Source organism: Cygnus atratus, chromosome 2, assembly GCF_013377495.2.
Source record: "Cygnus atratus isolate AKBS03 ecotype Queensland, Australia chromosome 2, CAtr_DNAZoo_HiC_assembly, whole genome shotgun sequence".
Taxonomy (NCBI): domain Eukaryota; kingdom Metazoa; phylum Chordata; class Aves; order Anseriformes; family Anatidae; genus Cygnus; species Cygnus atratus.
Window position 1 is genome coordinate 118515460 of NC_066363.1, and position 18355 is coordinate 118533814.

At 36.6% G+C, this 18355-nt stretch overlaps 1 protein-coding gene across 1 annotated transcript in view; it reads right to left on the reverse strand.

Annotated features, from left to right (window-relative positions):
• The window catches only part of ST18 (ST18 C2H2C-type zinc finger transcription factor), a 171911-nt gene extending 155397 nt beyond the window's left edge, over positions 1-16514 (reverse strand). The window contains exons 1-2 of the mRNA XM_035553195.1: positions 16452-16514; positions 16007-16142 (exon numbers count right to left, since the gene is read on the reverse strand). The gene's annotated coding sequence lies outside the window, so the exon portion shown is untranslated. The remainder of the gene's footprint in view (positions 1-16006; positions 16143-16451) is intronic.
• Positions 16515-18355: the final 1841 nt, after the last annotated feature.

Here is an 18355-nt window from a genome sequence, read left to right on the forward strand (position 1 = left end):
CAGAATTACCTAGTTCTTCATAAAAGTCATTAGTGTTGCTATAAAGAAGCTAATTTTGATGTCAGCTCCAGTTAAGGAAACATTACATAGTCACTTATCCTCAGAGTCAGATTTCTGGTAATACATATATACAGCAATGACTGCCTTAAAATTGATCTCATCTGAAAAATATGTTTTATTTCAGATTTCTATATATTACATTTTGCAAGACACTTTCAATATGTACTACACACCTCCTTAGTCTCTCACATTTTTTGGCTTAGCTTATTTTAAGTGGTAGTTTTGCTGTGTAACAGGCTTGTTGTTTTAGCACAGTGAATCAAAGATAGAGTACATGACAGCTGAGGATCTGTTTTTCCATTTTCAGCAACCAGTGATACTGACACTACCCTTAAAAACAGCTCCTTTGATGTGCAAGTTAAGAATGCCTCTGTCACTGCAAGTCAATGGCCAACAGCCATCATTTCTTCATCATTTGTATGTAGGTGTGACATCCTCCGTCTCTGTTGCCACTTACCCAACAATCACGGGATTTAAGGAAAACATGTAGGTAGACAGAAGATAGACATAAGACCTGCACAAAGGATGGATTACTCTTTCATCCTCACTGATCACAGTATTAAGTGGTGGAATGGAAATGCAACTAAGAGACAGAAGAAAAGGATTCTGTACAGTGAGGGGGACATATGAAATAATACCACACAAAGCCCATTGCTGCCCAAACTGATCACAGGCACATGCTGAGGTTGTGCTGTGAGGTTCACATGTGAGGCTGTGAACTACATGAAAAACTATTATTTCTACCACTGAAGACAAGCACAGTGGCAGATTTTAAAATCAGTTATCTGACTGCTTATTGGGTTTGACTGGAGTCTAATCAAAGTTCTGTCTATACTGGTTTTTGTACAGGGGAACAACTGATTACAACCAGTTCTCGGTTTTCCCTTTTACATTATCCCATGCAAAAATTCTACATCTCCTCTAAGTGTTTTTCTTGTTCAGCATCCAGAGAACACCTCAATAGCACAGGACCTCTTCATGTGCAATATTACATGTCATCATTAAAATCAATATATGATATACTTTAATTTAGGACTTCAACCCCATTAAAAGGAGAGAAAATTAGCAGTTAATAATATCTAATTCTCTTTTTCCTGTGACAGTGAAGTCAATGATGCTTTTACCATTTTACCCAGGCAGCAGCTTGAACTTCCCCCATTAATGAAGGAGTAAAGTGAACATAGAAGTGTTGTACGGGCACAGTTTGGTTGTGGGCAGGATCCAATAGTATCTAACAAAATAAGTAGGACCAATGAAAATTGGATGTCTTCAAACAAAAAGACCTTTAATTAAAACAAATGGATATTGTAGGAGAACTCTGAAAAACAAAAACCAAACAAAACACAAGAAACAACGCAACAACCACAGCATTCTACAAATACACTCATTATACACTCTTAACATTTGTTATTCCAGTATTTGCCATTTTCTGGCACTTGCCTTTTCTATTTTTTTCAAATAAAGTTATTATTACATGATATTTTTATATTTGTTGTCATTTGGATATATTAGTCTATGAGAACAGGAAAAGAAAAAAAGATGTGTAAAGGAAAAAAGATATTTCTAAATTATATATATATAAAAGGTACAAATGACATTGTCTTACACTATTTATTCCTACATGAAATGTGTGCTTTTTTTGCATCAATTTCAGCTAAGAACAAGTATTCAGAAGTATAGGAAAAATGATTTAGAAGTATGCTTCCTAAGTGTGTAAAGAGATTAGAGGAAAGCAACACTATGTTATATTTTTAAAAATCCTCATACAAGCAGCTAAATGTGACTATTCAAGCTGTAATGCACCCATCACATTTGAAAAATCTATCATCACATTCTGATATTTAACATTCAAAATTCAAGAAGTTCTTTGGTTTTACAAGGAGTAGATATAACTAATAATTCAATTGCAATACAAATGGGACAAAGTTGCTCCTAACTTGTACATATGAAACATCAGGGCTGGATTACTGCAAAGACAGAACAGTGTAACTGCATTAAATAATCTGTGCAGACATATTAGTAAAGAAAATTGGTGAAAAACAGAAAGTTACAGAACTTCAGTCAGTCACTGCTCAGAAACACTCTAGGAGCAGCCAGTACCACAGAATAACCTGCAGCCTCTTTTGCCTGTTGGGCCTTCAGAAGTCACAGGTGATCTAGCAGCAACAAATGCTGTTTCAGCATACCAAAGGAGCAGCTGGTTAGCTTAATGACTCTTCAGATGAATGATATTAGTAGAACCTCATGGCATGTTAGGGGTAGCATGATTGTGTCTTTCCAAGGATCAGACATTAAAAGTTAATAGCTAAATCCATTGTTTGGACTCTGGAAAAGCAAGTCAGTGTAGTTGCTTCCAGTATGGAAATCTTATCCAGAACAGAAAATTCCAAGGGCACCATCCTACCTCTTTGCAAATGCAGATTACAAAACTAGATGGAAAACTTATCAAGGCCTTGGAGGAAAAGTCTTTTAAAAACTGTTTTTAAGAGCCTTCTGTAGGACCACAAATGTAGATTTCTGTTCCACCAGAAAATTAATTGATTTTTCCTGTAGTTTAGACAAATCAGAAAGAAACTGCAGATATTAAGAAATTGTACTAGTAGGACAAAGAAGTAGACCTTACAAAAAGAGTTCCACAGTACCAAAGACCTAATAGGAGAGACAGGCACAGAAAATGATACTACCTAGGCTATGCTACATACAATAATACAATAATATAAATACAATAATATTAATCTACAATCAACAATCTACATACAATAATAAGTAGATGGAAGGGTTCTAAATCAGACATGCGGTGATAGGATACTTAAATACAGAAAGCAGTTATTCCCAAGCTAATGATCACAGTCTACTATCTCATGTCCTCAACAATATTTAGTTATTTATTGACCAGTATGGAAGTTCTGCAAAACTTTTTAGACTTAAAGTTCCTCTAATAGAAGTGTGAATTCAGGCAAGATCAGATAAAGCTAACTTTATCTGGTAAAGCAGTGTTCATAGATACATGCAATTTAGGGTGAAAAACAGCCTTGGTTGCTCTCCAGAGGCAACCCTGCAGATGCCAGGGTAGAGGATGATAGCACGGTACCTGCATGGCTAGTAATCAAGTGATATCTATAGAAGAAACATGATGATAGTCCACAAAGCAGGACCATCACATAGCACTTTTCACTACTGTGCCTCACAGCTGGGAGATTTAGGTTGCATATTCTTAACAGACACAATCTTGCCGTTGCTTCCATCAGCTCAGTCCCCAGGCTCTTCAGAGAGCAGATGAATAATTCCATTTGCAGGACATGATACCCAGCTCTTCACTTCTGGGGCACTGTACCATTACTGGCACTGAAGTTAAGATAATCACAGATGAATGGTCATGTAGTTTGTCCACATGATGACACAATCCCTAAGGTCATTATTTGCAGAGAGCTCCAATCAGCAAACCAGACATTACAATGACCTTAAAGCTAATCTTCTCACGTAACAAAGAGACTTTTGTGGCAGAAGATTAATTATTTGTCCTGGCAAACTTGGATGATATCTCTATTGTTGTACTTAATGGTGGCTATGAGCTCTAAAAAGCAAAGGAAAGAAAAACAAGTACATGATCTTCAAAACTGTTAACTATTCAACAGCATTGAAAGTGAATGAAGGATGGTGCTCAAACTACACCTGAGTATTTGTAAATGGACTTGAATATATTTTCTTCATAAGTCCTTTTTAACTCAGATATGAAGATGTTGTCGATACTGCCTGTTTTTATTCATAAAATAAGAAATTCTTCCTCCGAGGTCTTCATTCCTACCCTACAAAAATTTTATTAGTAAGTACACATACTCCAGAAATTATCTCTACCATTATAAAGAATATGTTTTGTTTCCTCATGGTTATGATACTATAAGCACTGAATGCATAGTCTTCCTGAGTAGTGTGATAAATTGTGATCTATCTTTCCACAGAGCATTTACAATTCCATTATTACTTCATATCGAAATATTTACAAAATATTTTTATTTTTTTAACTTTAAATTAAATTTTTTAACTTTTTAACTTTAACATGTATGTTGCTGTTTAGAAAAGGATGCTTTTGGTTCTCAAATGTCTGATTGAAATTTGCCATAACTTGCAATGAATACAACTAAACTGTGAGGTTTATTTCATACATATCTATAACAGGCACAGAAGAATAATATAGGTGAAGTCATGATTTCATGTGGTAAATGAACAAGGTACAATACTAAATTATCCTTTGAAATTTCAAGTGTTAGCATATCATTTCTGTCTTCTGTCAGTTTCACAAATCTATTTCTTCCTTTCAAAAAATTAAAAATTGCAAGTGCCTAAGTATTGCATCATTTTCCATTGCTTAGCATTTGTTTTGCTGTTCTACAGATACAAAAGGAAACATATCTTGTGCAGTAGTAGGCCATCCTTTCTCCCACACCCGTCACACAGCATTGATGAAGTCAGCAGGAATGGAACGTGCTGCACAGCTCCAGGCTGCCAGCCATGGGCCAGCAGGCTCCTGCAGCCAGGGCTGCATTTACTACACCCTGTTGTACAGCAGCCATCACTTTACTGGGAACAACTGCTTCCCATGGAGCGGGAGGTCAGGTAGCTTGTTCAGAGAAAGCAGTTCTCTTTTCTATCAAGCATCTTGATGCTAGAAAACACAGCTAGCAAGCGTGTTCCAAAATGAAGCCTGCAGGCTGAGAGGAAGAACATTTACAATATGGAATTGATCCATTTTAAGCGTTCTAGTTGGCAAACGTGCTAAAGTACTTTAAAAAAAGGGGGGGGGAGGGGATTGAGGGAGGGAGACTAGAGTCTGCAGCAGATAATCTGGCATGAATCAGGAACAATATTTTGTAGGTGGGCCCAGTACAAAGCAAGGTCCATTAGGCTCAAAGGACACTGCAACAGAACAATGGAAGCAGACAGGAAGTCTGCACAAATAAATATGCCCATTGGGCCAGTGCCACTGCCTAGCATGGCATAGATACATACAGAAGGATTATACACTAAATGGTGCAAACACAGTCCAGTCCATCTGTCATAAACATTAAGTCCAAAGGCCACAGGTGCAAATTGCACTAAAAAGTAAAAATTACACCCAGACAGAGACCACTTCATGTAATATGGAGAAGTAAAAAAAAGGCAAACCAAACAAAACTAAAGAAGTGATTTGTTTTTAATCAATAAATGTTCTCAGAACAACCTTGTCTGTCCTTGGTGATTTCTGCTTCTTTCTTTCCCTCTGTCATTGTACATGCATAACATATATTTTATTTCACAAAAACGCTTTGAGCATTCAAGACCAATTTTAAATCAGTTAAATAAATCTACTTGATTTTTGGGCAAAACCATAGACAATTTAAAGTGAGATTCAGTCCTTTAGTGTGTTGAGAAGAAGATGTGTTTTCCCTTTGGAAGCAGAATCTTAGACTCCAGGTATAGTTTGAGGAATATACACATAATAAAAAACTTAGTGAAAAGGAGGAGAATATGCTCTTCTCTCTCTCATAGTCCAGATAAACAGAAGGGAAGTTGCCATTCAGTTAAGCTTCACAATGAAGCAAAGAATTTCTGCTCTTTAGACATTTTACATAACACTTGTGGGTGACACTGATGTCTTACAGTGAATCATCTTGAATATGTGCTCTGTATCTCTGTAGATTATGTATCTAACGCTCTCTACATGTCTACACACCAAAGAAAGTCCTTATAGAGGGTTTTATCTTCCCTAGTCTTATTTCAGAAAAATCACAGGCTGGTAACCAAACAATCAGGGCTAAAAGGGAGCAGGCTAATGAAGAAGAGTTCTAAGTAAAGTCCATCCAAGAGAAATGAGTCTCCAGATACAACACTGACGTTCCAATATTTTATGTTTAGTTACCAAATCAACTGTAGCTCAAGCCTGTTCTGAATCTGAATTTCAGGTTTGTCCTTCTGTAGGAGCAAACTGTTAGTTGCTGAATAAGTACTTCTTATGTTGTCAGCTGATTAAATGGCAATTCTCTAGCAGCACAGAGTTTTAAAATTTCAACCAAAAGCAATACATCTTTAATGGAGTGCAGATACCATTAGACTCCTGGTTTAATAAACAAACAAAAGCCATGCAAGAATATCATCATATTCCAGCAGTATAATTCCATTTAAGTCCTTGGCAACCCTATTGTTGTAATGCAAAAATAAGTAGTTTTATTCATACAAAAATCTCCTGAACTTCTTTCCTCCACAAGAACAGGTATTATCTATCCATCTTATTCAGCATCACACACTTTACCTCATTCACTTCACTGGTGAAATCTGGTCTCCACAAATTACTGAATAAACCTGATACCTTTGTGATAGCACTAGCCATAAGATTACATAAACAGGTGAATAGGATGTCCTGCATTTTCTCCTTCTTCTGGCCAGACTTTTATTGTACTTGCAGCCAAATATTGTAAAGATTTAATGTTACAGAAACCATATCCTGGTCTGCATCAAAAGAAGCAAGGTCAGCAGGTCTAGGGAAGTGATTCTCCCTGCTCTGCTCTGCTCTGGTGACACCCTACCTGGGATGGGGATTTGAGCAACCTGGACTAGGGGAAGGAGTTCCATGGCAGGGACTAGATGTTCTTGAAGATCCCTTCCAACCCAAACCATTCTATGATTCTATGAAAGGAGTCAACTGGATGTTATTTCAAAAATACTAAAGCAGCTCAAAGTCCTATAGTTTTCAAATTTTTAAGAGGTGAATAAGTTAATGTGATACTAGAAAGTGTTTGATTTGAATATGATGAATTAACTCTTTAAAAGAGATAATGATGAAGAGCATCAATCTCATTTCCCCAAAGTCTCAAATTGAAAGCATTTTGGAGAATGTTAAAATAAACAAACAAAAAGATCTCAATGTATAAACACTGATTTCTAAGACCTATTTCTCTACCTAATACCAGAGGATTATAGTATTCCGGTTATCATTTTTGCCTTCACGCTCTGGCGACATCCAGTTTCCCATAGCCTGAACACACTCCTATTTTGATTAACAGAGGACTAGACAAAGTCTCCATTATTTTGCTGTTCCATGTGTTATAACCCAGTATCTTTACAGGTGTTTATTCCTGCCCTGTTGTTGCATCAATAGCTGTGACTTCAGCTGCTCCTACTTGCTCTGCTTCCCCGTGTCCTCCATGACCAGGAACAACCACAATAAAGTTTCTTCTCTCACTGAGTAGGACTGCTTGTTAAATTGCAAGGAGATAAGGAAATATTGTTCTAATATTTTCACTTCCAAACAAAAATGTATCAGAATTTTTGATTTCTCTGACACACTTCTTTCTTCCTCAGCAAAAAAGTTCACATCAAACTTCAGAGGAAAAGCACAAAACCAGGACATAAACAGCATCAAATCAAATCAAGGCATGGTTCATAATCCATACACCATCCATTCCCTACCAACAGCATTCAATATTCTGGCAGAGTACCTGTACTCAGTAAATGTCCTACATGTTAGGAGATATGACAAGAACCCCTCCCCTGAAGGGATGGATCATCGCAGCATTCACAGGAGGTTCAGAGACCTGTATAAGCCAAATTTGATGTTTTTTCATTATTACCTATGTGAAAACAATACTTTGCCTTAAAATGTGCAGCAGTATCCCTACTGCCTAACTGCAAGACAATCTCTTACATTTAGAGATTTGTTAGATCTTCTTAATAAACCTGTCTCACCTGATACACTGAAATAGGTGAGCTCACTTAGGAGGAAGAAGGTACTATTCACTTGCAAGAAAACTATTATTTAAAAATTTCCTCAGTATTGCTCTACCTAAACGTGTTTTTGTTGTTGTTTCTTTGTTTTTCTTCTTCAGATTAAACAAGCCCTGCATTCTCAGAGTCTCTTCACAAGGCATATACTACCACCTCTGATCAACTTGGTAGCTCTCCACTGAACTCATCCCATTCATTCCAGTTGATGAATATCTTTCTGTCTTGTCTGGGTGTACCCAGAACTGGATGCAATGTTCTAGATGTGGCCTAATTAGTACCAACTTAAGGGAAATAATAACTTCCTTAAATCAACTAGCTATTTTTCTGTTAATACAGTACAGTGCTCCATCAGCCTTCATAACTGCCAGCATACAGTGTTTAGCCCACTGTACACCAGGACACTTATTAAACAGGACAGGTTCCAGGATAGATCCCCGAGAAACTCCACATATCACAGGCACAGAGGCAGAGTATGAACCATTAGCTACCACCCTTTCAGTCTGGTGACCTCTCCAGTTTTACGCTCATCTAGTAGTCCATCCATCTACTCTTTAACACTAGACCTTGAACATGAAAAACTGTGGGAGACTGTGCTGAAAAACTTGCTAAATTCAAAGCAGATAACATCCCCTGCTCTCCTTAACTATGAATCTAGTTGTCATCATGTAATGCAATAGGGTTGATCAACAATTAAAAACTACTACTCCCAATCACTCTTTTCTCCCTTCATTTTCTCAGAAATGGCTTCCAAGAAGACCAGCTCCATGATTTGCCCAATGAGTCTTCACTGTTTCATCCATATGGCCTTTTTTGAAGATGGGTACAATCCTTCTCCTATCACTTGGTACCTTCTTTGATATCTACAACTTTTCAAAGATGGTAGTGCCCTTGCAAAGACATCATCCAGTTCTTTCAACACCCTTTGTGCAGCCCATCAGCGAACTGGATGTGCCAAGTTCTTGCAAATAAATCCCGAATCAATCTTCATCTCCTGTTGGTTGTTCTCCTCTTCTTTGAACCCTGCCTTTAGACATAGAGCCAGCTGATGATGACTGAAGTGAAGAAGTTTTGAGTATTTCAGCCTTACTTGGTTCTGCTCTCACTAAATTGCCTGTCCCATTCAAGCAGCAGGCACACATTTTGCTTCTTCAGCTTTTTCCTATCCATTTAGTGGTAGCAGCTCTTCCTGTTGCACTTGATGTGCCTTGCAAGTGTCAATTTCTGCTGAGCTTTTGCTTACCTAATACCATACTGACATGTCAGGTTAACATTTCTCTATTCCTCTTTTGCAGCTTGAGCATGTCTCCCATCTTCTGTATACTGCCTCTTTGTTTTGGAGATACATCACAGATTCGCTGTTTAGCCAGTCTGATCTTGTGATATTTCTACTCTCATCCTGCCAGATTCAGATTATTCTTAGCCACTTGTTATTCAAAGGACAAAAAGGGATGTTCTGGATCTCACAGAACTGAGTCCTGTACTTGTTTACATCAGGTGGTTTTACACAGCATACACTGACTTTATTCCTGACACTTCCTGATTCCCAGCATGAAGATCCTTGCTACCTTTCTCCTAAGTTATGTAGATCTGCCAGATTTATTCACTGCTCAGATCAAATGTTAGGAGATCTGATGTGTTCAGATTCAAGTGCCACCCAAAACCATTAAAAAATCAGGTATGACAGAGGTGGTGTTTCCACTGCAGATGGAAGAAAGATTATAAAACCTGTTGTACTCAGGGTACCAAAACCTGCCTATCCTCAAAGAAACATATGACCCTGCAAAATGATGGTGTCCACAACTGCAACATGAGCTCCAAAGGAGATCTTGCTGAACCAAAGTCTATAAACTCAGCCTGCACCATATTGACAACATAAACTGCTGAAAACCTTGTCTGTAGTTTGATACCAAAACTCTGTTCTATTTTGTCACATACTATGTATAAGTATTCACATTTTCTGTGGTCATCTTTACCACCAGCATTATACCACCAGAAAATCTTTACTCATACATTTTCTTTGAAACAGTGTAAATCTGCAAGGAAAGTGGAATATTGTTTGACACATGCAATCATGTGATTAACACTTCTTTTGGAGCACTACTAATAAAATAATTTACAAGGAAAAAAAATGCAATATTTCTGTGAATCAGGTTCACAGGAAATGACATGTGGTTCTACTCCATGCTGTTTAAAGCAGATAGTATTTTTTAGGACCATATTCCACATTCCATTCAATATTAATTAAATATTTTCTTAAATTTTAATGTCTTAATTTCTTAAACAAAATGCATGTCAATATGAACTTGTTGATACCTCCAAAAATATTAATGAGCTGCCAAGAATTGTCCAGAGAAACTTAGTAATATGTTCTGCATGTATTCATATATATATATATATTCATATGCAAATCATAAGTATTCTGATAAAAAGTCAATACGTATAAACATAGATTAAAAATTTTCAGAAAGGCACATGTATTTTTTTTGGACCAACAAAAAACTTGCATTTTTACTGTGTTGGGAAAACCTAGTACATACACCTCAATTTGAGATTTGCCCTTAAAGTACAAAAGGAAAAAGTAAGACTGTGTGCTTGTTAAATATTGTAAGGCCTATTATTAATGTTCCCTGACAGTATATTGAGCAATCACAAACATAGACTATGTGAGCTCCTTTTGTGATAAAATCGTTATTCTACAGTTAGGGACAAATTCTATACTTAGGGTCAAATCCTCTTTCAGAATAGACATGTTAAAAACATAAAGGTCTTCAAAAATGCTTAGCTTGTAACCAGATCATGAATATGTTCTACAATATATATATATATATTTCTTATTTGTCTTACAGTTAAGCCGACAGAGTGAATTTTGACCTCTTAGAAATGCATAGTTATGAGAGAAATAATGCAGAAATTGTCTATGAAAAGGAAGTGATTTTCAGGGTTTCTAGAAAGCCTTAATTCCTTCTATACCTCAGTTTTAATGCTGAAATTATAAAGGTTACAGGTCCTCATCCTCAGGTCACCACGTACAATAACTTTTTTCTGGTATTGGGATATATAAGACACTATGTCTTGGGTTGAGCATCCTATTGACATCAATGGGAGGTGAAGAATATCAAGAGGACATGAGAGTATAAAGTTGATTCTTGACATATGATAAAATGAGTAAATGAAAAACAAAAACCTAATATTTATTTGAGCTACACAGCAAAAAGGACAGGTAATACACTCTCAACAGAACTTTAGGACAAAATGAAACAAAACAAAACAAAACAAAACAAACAAACAAAAAAATCAGCTATGCTGCCCAGTCTAATATGATCAGGGAGAAGCACTATTATGGATCAAAACAAAATTGACTCTACATATATGCATCACTAAAATGGTTGATCTGCCAAAAGTGAAACCGTTATATTGATATATAATACATTTTCATGAATTATACCAATCCTTTAGGCTGGTACTTTACTCCTCATATGGGTGAATAATATCTTCTTCCTCCTTGGGGAATTTTGAAGTTACAATTTCTTTGACAATGTTTATCATTCTAATTTATTGGCTCTAATTTATTTTAGGTTATTTTGCAATCTGCAGATTGATAACGTAATTACAAGTAAGGAACCTTAATTAACTCAATTTCTAGTGCAAATGCCACAGTGTCCTTGTTTATATGCAGAGATTTTTCACTAGTGAAGCTATCTCAATTACAGATCACCACTGACTGAATTGAATTAGTGCTATTTCTATCTGGACAGAAGCTCACAATTTTTTGATACATGCTTAAGCAGAACACACAGCTTTATAGTTCAATGACAGTTCTTTCCGTATCGGGTAGTGCAAAAATATTAGTCACCACTACACACACACAGACACAGACACACACAGACACACACACACGGAGAAATCTATCCCTGATTTGGAAACAAACAAACACACACCACAAAACTTAGCTATATGGCGATAGGATAATTGCACAGCTATTTTACAGAGAAGAATTAAAAAATAAAAAATCGTGGAGATCAGAAAAGAGGGGCAAAATGAGAATATAATGTTACTATACCTATAAGAATGTATGAGAGTCATATCACAATCAAGAAAATAATAAACATTAAAATCTAGCAAGAGACTGAGAACTTCAGTGATAAGATAGACCTTCTGTTCATTAATCATGAACAGCTCTGCTGTAATCTTTTATATTTGGTCTGGATACGGATAAGAATAGCAAACTTCTAACATAACATTATACTTGATTGAAATACATGTTTCCAGCAACATTATTTTGGTCCCCGAATTTTGGGGTTTTATATCCCATATGTTACAGAAAAAGGCAGACCAGATGTTCATGAAATTTAACATGTAAACAAACTTAATTGAAGCAATACAAATACTTGGACGTTTGGACTTTAACATCAACTGGCTAAAACCAGATTATTTAGTATTATAAGAACCACCTCAATCTTTGCACTACTTTTCAGGAAAGGCACTTGGTGGGGGGAGCTCCCCCTCACAAGTGCTAATGAAGAGTATCAGTTACTGTAAATGAGTACCTCCACTATGGCTCAGCAAAATATGATTTCTCACAACCTTTACACCCAGCAGAAACTCAGATGTATGCGAAAAAGTATATAGGAAAGTATTATGTGCCAAAATAGTATGAACATCAAAAATTTATCTGGGGAAGGAAGCTGGTTTTGACTTTGGCATTCAAATTTATCTACTTAAAACACAACCAAAGCCAACTGTGAAATCTGTAGTAAATGTTGTTTCTTCACTCCCCTTCAAATGAAAGGAATTGAACTGAATCAAAACCAAGCCTTTGGTAAACATTTTAGGCTTAAATTGGGAGTTGTCATTTAACACCCCATCACTCATATGTCTCCTGTTAGATTGGACTCTCTGTTATGAAAGAAACAAGATTATTTCTAAGTTTCCCTTGTTTCAGGGGAAAAAAAAAGGGGAGGGGGGAACAGAAACGAGCCTGTACAGCTCTTGACCTTATCACTGATTCACAAATATTTCTATTGACTGCCAAAACCAAAATTTTACACTACATCTGTAAAGGGTGTTCTTTTATAAGAAATTCAACTGTACTGGATTGTAAGACCTGTATGTGAAGCTACAGTGACAAAAGTGGGGAAAAACATGTCACAGGCTAGATACAAAAGAGTCATTTATCTCTAACTCCTTCCCACCTCAGTTTATGCTGTTGCTGCTTTGAAGTTATAAGGGAATTCCTTCTCTGCAGTAATCCCTTCTTACAGCTCTCCAAACATTCACACTTACACCATTTGACTCCAGTAGCATACAACAGAACACCCTGTGAGAAAGGGTTGCGGTGTAGTACTTGTCACCTTTAAGTGCTTGAGAAAACATGTAAAATAAAACGTGTTTTTCAAAGATGCTGGATACTTTCCAATGCCTCTGTAATCCATTTAAAGAAGAGCATGGAAGGTAAGCAGAACAAGTGAAGAGAATTTTCAAAAATGTTTACAATTCATATAGTTCTATTCTCTCTTCTCTCTGAAGGAATTGGGAAAACTCTCCCTAAGCTCATAGACAGCAGATGTAAGTCAGCATTGAAACCAAAATAGAACATTATTTTTATCTGGTGATAAAATTCTTAGGATTTTTTTTTTTAATATTCAACAATTAGAATTTAATAGCAAGGTAGTTTTCAAAGTACTTAGTACATTCCACAAGGAAACAGAATGGGAACATGCAAGTTGCTCTTTCTAGATCCACAAAAAGCAGTTCTGAACAGAAGCTTTTCAGAGATGAGCTTTTGCAGCTAATACGTGTTGAAGGATCTTTTCATGCACAGACTATATAGGCTGATTCTTTTCCTTGCTTTAAATCACAAAAGGAAACCGCGAGCAAACAATGGCTTTAAAAAGTGAAACAAAAGATAATTCAACTTTATACACAAGGTCTGTTTGCCTCCCTTACTCTCTCTGTGTTACACACACACACACATTTATGTATTTACAAGGAAAGGAAGATAGAAACTTTAAAACCAACCCTTAATTTCAGTTATCCAAATTTGCTACCTAAAATGAGAAAAAAAAAACTTTTTTTTCTTTTTTAAATTCAAGTATCTAAAAACTTGATTCCTGGAAATAATCCTTTCTCATAATTTACTACACAGCCATCAGCTAAATGCATTCGTTGCTGCAAAATGTATAATAAGTATTACACGTTACTTTCTGTAATAATTACACAAAATAAGCAACTTTCCATGAGCTATAACATGCTACAAAATGCATGTTGTCGCTTATATTCCTCTGCTTAAGCAGTCTGTCATTACCATACTGTCCCAAGTATTTTTAAACTGTCGTTTTGAAGAGGATGACTGTGAACGACTGTAAGCCTTTACCATTTTATTTTTAATGGAAAAGTTAAAAATCAAAAGTACGGAGTATAAATACACAAAGCTTTTTTACATAGCACTCCACTTCCATTTCAACACTCTGTACTGACCTCTACTGGTTAATCCTCTGTAGTCTTTGCAGTCTCTTGTTTAACTTCAGGGATAAAATAAACTCTTACCCCCCACCTTGCTAACTTCTCTCTGACAGAAATTCAAAAGAGATCAAGCTTCCAACTATTTGTGGTAGCTTATACATAGGAGATGAGACACTACGGAAAATCATCATTAAAAACAACAACAACAACAAAACTAAGAGGTGTAGAAAGATATTAAAATCAGAAAACTCCATGTTAACACTTTGGGTGTATTTTTTATGATTGAATAATTCATCACATTTGTTTTATTTGCTGTCCCATGTCCGTATCATTAGCTGTTTGGCATAAAGTCTGTGTTTGTATTTTACAGTACCCAGCGTCTGACCCATGATTAGGAGCAGAAGTATTACTGCAACACAAATAACAAAGTTGTGAATATAAATTCATCATCTTCAGTCATCCTCATTTGACAGACTTCTGCTTCAGAGAACATGTTTGTCTCTAGAAGCCTCTTCAGAGAAAACATTTGCTCTAATTAGGACGGAGCTGGCACCTTATCTACCACACACCAGTGGATCAAAGTACAGTAGCAAGTTTGACATTATAAAAGTGTCACTGTGAATGCTTTGTCAAACCCAAGTCATTTCCCTGTCTTACTGGGAGCAGGGACGTGGTCACCTTATCTTTTATATTACTAAGTCAAGTTTGATCAATCTACATTCTAACTTTTTACAAGAAAAAAGCCTTAGTTCTTTATGTGCCTAACAGTAAAAAGCAACTCAGGTTAGTCATAAGTAACTAACAAATTTTTCCATGCTCATTTACCAAAGAGCACTTTCATTGTCAGCAGCACTCATGGTGCAAAACTTTCCAATTTTAACAACTTATTTTTAGATTTCTTTGTTATGCAAGTATTCAAGTATGAATAACAGCTTTATATATCGTGAGAACTTCATTTCCTTTCACTACTCTATCAGTGACTCCAAACAATTTTTTGTTTGTTTTTGGTAAGTCACCTGTTCTGGCTGAAAAAAACACGATTGTTCAGTACCAAAACAATGAAGCTTTGTTGTTCTGTTGGTATACACACTAAAGCACATCACATATTGTTAATTCAGTTTCAGAACAGCAAGATGGCTATTATTCATAAAGCTATTTTGTGTAATAATGCACTTTTCTTCCTTTTTTCATAAAACCCCTTTAGATCCTAAACATAAACAGATCACTCAGATAATTGAGCCTGAGCCTATTATAAATAAATAGCTAAACTACATCTGTTCTTAAAAAAAACAATCAAAAACAAACAACAACAACAACAAAAAAACATAAAACAAAATCTTCCATGACTTCTTGAACTGTCAGCTTTCAGATCTCTCTCCCTTCCTCTACTGCTGCTAAACCTTGCATCGCCGCATCGTAAAGCTGTCAGTACTTGGGAACACGAGCAACAAATCAGAGAAATCCAGAAGAGCCGCAATCAAGCAGCGCTTTCCTCTCGATGCCGGGGGAACGTGGGATGCCAGCACCCGCGTTTGCCCCGCACTGGCCAGCAGAGGGAGGAGAGGGGGTGACCGCACAGCCGCTAATCTGCCGAGCTACATCGCCCAGGAACCCGTTTGCTGTGGGTCCAAGCAAAACTACAAACAGCAGTCCCAGTTGTAATGTCTGTTACAAAAACCCGCATGATCTTGCCCACAAAATGCACTTTTTTTTTTTTCCTTCTTACCTTCACCTAGGGAGTCAGTGCAGGTGTCCAGAAGGTCGCTGTCTCCTGGTCTTGCTGGGTTTACCACTGCTCCGGTTCTTGTGCTGCTGCTTCTAGGACCTGGCTGAAGAACTGGACCTGATCCGCCTATTCTCTTCTGTGTTAGAAAGAAAACAATTTGATGTTCTATCACTAGAACTGGGCCTTTGCTCAGTGCATCAGAGAAGTACATAACTGTTCTGAGATTTGCAAATAGGTGTCTTTTTCCACAAATGGGAAATAGAAAATCTAATTAAGACTTACTATAACTTACGAAGGAGTGAAAGACATTGATTTTCAATGAAAAAAAAAGTGTTGGCTGGATCACAGTGAAACCATCTTCTTTTCAAGAGACATTTTAAAGCGGTATTTTCAGTCAGTTCTGTGCAAAATATTCCACAACAGCCCCAATAACTTTTTTCCTTACCTCTGGTATCCCAGTGAGGTCACATTCTGTTAAAAACATCCTGTCAAGCTTGGTACAAAAGGGTTCCAAAGAATCAGAATGCAGAAGCTATGTAACTTGCTGACTAACTTTGCTCTGTGTTATTTACCAACCACACAAAGAAAATGCTGTCTATTCAAAACACAGTTCAAAACTCTCTTCACAGAAAGTGAGTGAACAAACAGTCCCATGTCCGATGCTGTAGTCACATCTCCCATGAGGCCCGGTGATAGCTCTGGGGCATGGGACGGAGTGACACCATCAGCACTCACTACAAGGCACTTCTGTAAACAACTTGTGTGTGTGTGTGTGTGTGTGTGTGCAGAGAAGGAGGAGGAGGAGGCGGGTGTCACTTTATCTTAAGATTATGCTGCATTTGCTTTATCATCTCTAAGCAGAACTTCAGACTTGCTTTGCCTACTGACTGCATTTGGTTTAGTACTTGGGTGATCTTTTCCTCTTTCTGTTTTCTTCCAGAAGGGATCTGAAAGGAATATCTGAAATTACCTTAGGATCTAGGCTTGGAACCCTGGAGCCAGGATAACCAGCAGAAACTAATTCAGATTCTTCCAAACCCATTACAGAAAGAGACAAGGAAATTCAATAGTTTACCTTACATCACATCCAGCAAAATTCAAGACAACTGTTGCAAATATTTTGCTTTCATTCATTAAAGAAACAGCCCTCAGTTATAAAAGCCATACCCAAATTTTATGTGTTCAGTATTACCAAAACTCAAAACAGGGATTCTGAACCCACATGGCGACTTTGCCTCACTATGCAACTTCATTCTTAAGGCAATTTGAGACTGTTCTAAGAAACATAGAATGTTTACATTTTGGATTCTAGTTTGGTAATTTTGAGTATCCTTAAAATCATAAAACTCTATGAAAGTTTTTTGTTATTTTAAACCCATCTATTCTTTGGAAACTGCTAGCCAGAAAGCCATATTTTTCCAGACAACAAAAATATTATTTTCAGACCACTGTAGGAAGAAAAGTACCTTATAGACCCAGTGGTTCCAGTACAGGCCACTGGCCTCCACTCACGCAAACCAGTCCAATGCTTTTCTTTATACTTGCAATAAATCACAGGCAACATCTATTTCAAGATGTGGAAAGGTGAAGAATTGTTCTCATTGATCTCTTTGCACTTTCATTCTTTAACAATCCAATCAGCATTGGAATTCTCTTTCTGGCACCCAATATAACCATCCAGCAGCCATTGCCATATTTGGAATTTTTATTTTTTATTTTACAACTTCCTAGTAAATATTTTTTCTTATGCTTTCAAAGGGTCTAAAACACAGGGATTATAAAACACCTGTTGTGTGTATGTTTGTGAGAGCACAATGTGAGACTCAGTGACATTATGTTGTAAAATAAACAGTAGTCTGCTTTTCCTTTTGTGAGGTCTGATTCTGCAGTGTACATGTGTATTCTGATCCCATCCCATCAGGCTATGGGAGTAACAATGAATACCTTTATAAGCTTTTACAAGTTTACGATACAGGTTCTTCCAAAGCTTTATTCCAGGAATAAGGGTCATTAAAAGGAAGATATAAAAGGTATTCAATTGTTGATATAATTTAACAATTGAACGACTCATGAACATTAATTGGATGACAATAATATAACTTTTAAAAATGCAAAGGCTTTCTAGAAATACACAAAACTGTAAGTTACCTAGTTGTATTTATTTTATCAATACATGAAAACAACGCTTTTAAAACATGAATGGTGACTGATCTTGCAAGTAGAATTGTCTAAGTATCTCTCAGGATTTTTAAAACAAATGTGATTGTTTCTCAGGACCCAACAGACACCCAGTCTTGGGGCAGAGTCTACAATTGTGCCTTGTCAGGCAGTACCATGATCCAAAAAAAA